The 4,972-nt window shown below is 42.0% G+C and overlaps 1 long non-coding RNA gene across 1 annotated transcript; it reads right to left on the bottom strand.

The window, feature by feature from the left end:
* Positions 1-996: 996 nt before the first annotated feature.
* Positions 997-3,050, bottom strand: LOC103280935 (uncharacterized). The gene is made up of 2 exons (XR_010002118.1): positions 2,832-3,050; positions 997-1,240 (listed from the first exon to the last, which is right to left on the bottom strand). It is a non-coding gene; the product is annotated as an uncharacterized LOC103280935 (long non-coding RNA).
* Positions 3,051-4,972: the final 1,922 nt, after the last annotated feature.

Below are 4,972 nucleotides of genomic sequence, written 5' to 3'. Positions count from 1 at the left end.
GGCATCTGTTGGGGGGTACTTTGACTGTGCATTTCCAGCCTGGCAGAAGAAGATTGGACTGTATGGCCACTGGGGTCTTCCAGAGAAATAGAACTGTAAAGTTTATGTTAGTTAAACCTTTTAAAAATCAGTGGATGTGCAAATCTTTCTGAAACTTGGGGGGAATTATGCTGTGGTTGTGCTGTATCATTGGAAACAGAAATTCGAGGAGATAATTCTTGTTTGCAAATGACACTAAATTGGGAAGGAAAGCAAATACTCCAGGTGACAGGATCAAAATTCAAAATGACCTCAACAAATTAGAGACCTAGGTGAGAACTAACAAAATGGATTCCAGCAAGGAGAAATGTAGTGTTTTTATATATTTACTGGAAAAAATGAAGTGTACAGATCCAGGACATTGACGCTTGGCTCCATGCCTCCCTCTATAAATCTAATAGAACTCAACAATCTTCTGACCCCCAGTGTCTCAGACCCGGTTGATAGCAACCAGGCAAAGAGGGTCTTCTTAGTGACTGCTCCCAAACTTTGGGATTCCTTCCCCAGAGAGGCCCACATATCCCCAGCTCTGCTATCTGTTCCACCATCAGATAAAAACAAGTTTATTATTTTGCCATCCTGATGAAGTTTAGGCTTTTCATGCTGTGTGGTGCTGTTATAACTTTTTAAAAGGTCTTGTACAGATTTTTTAAAAAACACATTTAAATGGTTGAATATTACAAGGTATTCATGTATTTCATTCTTTTAATAGATATGTTTCAACTTTTTAAATGTTTGGGGTTGTTAAATCTTTCATTTACACTGTGAGGTTTTGTATTGACTGGTTTTATTTTGATATGTTGTTAGCTGCCTGGAGTCCCCTGATTGGGGGGATGGTGAGATAAAAAGGAATCTAACAAGAGCGACAACCATGCCATCCCAGAAGAAGGGGAATAATCCATCTCTACATTGAGCTCTCAGTCTTCCCACCCGAAAGAAAGGACACAGGGAACGGTCTGAGCATTCATGTGCATTTATTGAGGAGGAAGAGACAGAATGCCTTCTTGACAGCTGAGCAGTGGGGTGATGTTCTCGCAGCCCTTCTCAACTCCTGGCATCGCCATCACCCTTCAGCCCTTGTAGTAGTAGGGGGAAACACAGCAGTACTTGCAGTCGTGGGTAGAGTAGTAGGTATAGCCCTTCGCACAGCCCTTTGGATTACACGAGCCTCCATAGGTAGAACAGCTCGGGCCTTTGTATCCTGCAGAAAGGAGAGAGAAAACACCATTGGAACAGAGCAGAAGTGTCTTCCTGCGTACAAACCCCAAAGCCTTTTCTATAATGAAAAACATATTTTAACAGGAAATCCCTATATTCTTCTTTTCTCGGAAATAAAAAGATATGCCGGATTCTCCCTTAACATTTCTTGGTGGTATTTCTTATTAGCCACTAGCATAATGATTGAGTTAATGCCTATACGTTTTGAATCTCTCTTATCTGAAATGCATGGGTCCAATATTGGGGAGGGGGTCGGTTTATGGAGTAACTGTATATTTGCACATTATGAGATAGCATGGAGTTGGAACCCAAAACCGGAACTCAAAATTCATTGCCAATTTGACTTTTGCAGATTTGATGACTTTAAATGATTTTCTCGAGGAATTTGAATTGGGCTTGGGTGACTAATTATTAAGGATGCTTTGGTTTGGTTTCCTGAATACACACTGGACAAGGTATCCCTCCAAGATTCTTCCAATGTTAGTAGCCTTGGATATTTTTTTTAATCATTCTTACTTATTCTAAAAGGGGGAATCACAGAAGAAGGTGTCTGGAAACTTGGGACTGGGTTCCTGCCTCTTTAGTATCACGATGAAAATGCATTTCAGAGGCATAAACGTGATTGGAAAAGGCAATTGAATAGGCTTTATTTCAGAGGAAGAAACTTAGCAGGGTAACCTCAGAGGTTTTTTTGCCCATTATAATCCTAGGTAATTCTGGAGCAGCTGGTTAAGTATCCAGCTGCAATAAATCACTCTGACCAAGAGGTTGTGAGTTCGAGGCCAGCCACTGTCAGACTGAGCACCCGACAATTAAAATAAAAAATAGCTCCTGCTCATTGTTGACCTAAGCAACCAAAAGATAGTTGCAACTTTCAAGTAGTAATTTAGGTATGGCTTTGCAGGGAGGCAAATTTAACAAATTATGGAAATCGTCCAGTTCCCATTTGGAATGAGGAAGTGTCCATCAAGATGCCACAATGGATGATGAAGCAGCTGCTCCCCCTGAGGCCGGAATCGAGCATCCACTCAGGAAGCTGGGAGTTGAAGAAGGTTAAATCGCCTCTGCGTCTCTGTCTCTATGTGTATATGGCATTGAATGTTTGCTATTATATGTGCACATTGTGATCCACCCTGAGTCCCCTTTGGGGTGGGATGGGCGGAGTATTAAATACGGTAAATAAATAAATAAATAACTTATGGAGTCGCCACAAGTCAACAGGAAACTCAAAGGGACATAAGCACAATGAATCCAATGGCCTGAATCCAAGTAGTCATCTCAACTATAGTAGACCCATTCAATCAATTGCTGAATGGTGATTAAGATCTTGCTTAATTCAGGCCCAGTTTTCCTCATGTAGATCGCTCCTGAAAGCTGGCAAACTTCTGCATCTTCTTTACCTCTCTAATGATCATTTGGAGGTAGACTGACCAGAACTCAGAATGCAGTCATGAGCACATTGACATTAAAGTCTTATCTAAAGCCCAGAAAAGGGAAGACATTTCACCTGATCAATGTCCTGTTCAACTGTGACACTACTCATTCTTCTAAACCCAAAGACAGTCAGTTCCTACCTTCAACCATGGCAGTGGCAATCAGCATCATGACAACGATGGCCAGGTAAAGAGCCCTCATGGTGGACGGATGGGTCAGATCTCCAAAGCTCTGAAAACACGGAAGCAAAGCAGACGAGCTGGAACTTGATGGTGTGATGCTTGGGGCCCTGGTGGGTTCTTTTATAGGGAGCTTGTCTAAAATAAACACAGTGTGGATACTTGGAAAAACCTGCATGCAGACATCATCAGGCTGCTGATGACGTAGAAGAAAATGGCTCTCCTTAGCTCCTCTGAAACGAACAATGCATTCCATTCATGTCTTAAGTGCCTTCCCATTGTTCTTGGCTTTCTCTTCTCTTCTTCTTCTACGTATGTTAGCTTTTCTCAGCTGATGCAAGCAACATGGCTGTGTTTTTGCCCCCAGTCATTGTTCAGAAAGAGATGCATGAGACAAGTTTTCAAATGCATGTCCAAGGAAGCCAAAATCCACATCCTTTTAGCTTTGATGGTTCATCCTTTTTAGACTAACTAATGAAAGAACTAGATAGATATCTGTCCGAACGTGTCTCCCGCTACGACCCATCTCAAAGCTTAAGATCATCAGGTGAGGCCCTGCTAGCGGTCCCGTAAGCCTCACAGGTGCGGCTGGCGGGGACGAGAGACAGGGCCTTTTCAGTAGTGGCTCCCCACCTATGGAACGCCCTCCCCATTGAAGTCAGGCAGGCTCCCTCCCTCCTATCCTTCCGTAGGAAGGTTAAGACTTGGTTGTGGGGCCAGGCCTTCGAATAAGAATCAGCAGCATTAATTACTATTATGTACGCTGGAACTCAATTGACAGACCCAGTCTTTTAAACTTGAACACGCTATCTGTATTTTATAATGCGTTTTATGAATGTTTTATGTAAGTTAATTTTTAACTGATTTATAGTGTACTAGCTGTGCCCGGCCACGCGTTGCTGTGGCAAAGTATGGTGGTATGGGAAATAAAGTATTGAGGAATTGGTGGTAGTTAAGGTAAAGGGTCCCCTGGGCTGAGTGGGTTGCTAGGAGACTAAGTGAGCGGAGCTTAGCCTTCTAACTGGCAGCAATTGGATAAAAACAATTATTCCTCTCCCTCTAATTAGGACTTTATTTTTCTTTTATTTTTGTTGTATCAACCTAAAGGCATGGATGATGGATTGTGTTGTCAAATTTTGAGGTTGGGGGGTGTTTACTTTTGTTGTTTTGTCCACTGCCGTGATGCCATCACTCTTTTATATATATAGATTGTACAGGTTTTATATGTGTGTTTTATTGTAAGCTGCCCTGAGTCTCCTGTTGGGTGAGAAGGGCGGGATATAAATATTGTAATAATAATAATAGTAATAATAATAATAATAATAATAATAATAATAATAATTACAGTATTTATATTCCGCCCTTCTCACCCCGAAGAGGACTCATGGCGGATTACAATGAACACACATATGGCAAACATTCAATGCCAACAGACAAACAACATACATTAGACAGACTCAGAGGCATTTTTAACATTTTTCCAGCTTCACGATTCCGGCCACAGGGGGAGCTGTTGCTTCGCCATCCAGTAGTGGCTGTACTTCCTCATTCCTTTCCTCGTGTTTTGCTGGCAGTTTTATGGTGTTGTAAATTAGCCTCCCGCATAAAGCGTCCCTAAATTTCCCTAATTGACAGATGCAACTGTCTTTCGGGGCTGCATAGGTCAACAGCAAGCCGGGGCTATTAATGGTCGGGGGCTTAACCCGACCCGGGCTTCGAACTCATGACCTCTCAGTCAGTAGTGATTTATAGCAGCTGGTTACTAGCCAGCTGCGCCACAGCCCGGCCCCATAGTAGTTGGATAGAGGAGAAAAGCATCAAAAATGTTCATTGGAAATGAAAAGAAACAAATGAGATATCTGATACTGGAGTATTTTTCAACAGAATCTAGTGATACTCGGCCCCCATCTGCTAATTTGCAAATTTGCAACGAATGAGATGCGAGTTTCACTAGATAATGGATTCTGGCAGTGTCGAAGTCATATAAACCCCTTCAAAGCAGACGTCAGAGATAAGCCTCATCACTGTTGTATCATTTGCAAATTTAATAATGATATTACTATGGTAAATGGGGGTGCAATCATATGTGTAAAGAGTATAAA

The sequence above is a fragment of the Anolis carolinensis genome, chromosome 1, assembly GCF_035594765.1.
Source record: "Anolis carolinensis isolate JA03-04 chromosome 1, rAnoCar3.1.pri, whole genome shotgun sequence".
Classification (NCBI taxonomy): domain Eukaryota; kingdom Metazoa; phylum Chordata; class Lepidosauria; order Squamata; family Dactyloidae; genus Anolis; species Anolis carolinensis.
This window is presented reverse-complemented; position numbering and strand designations above follow the sequence as displayed.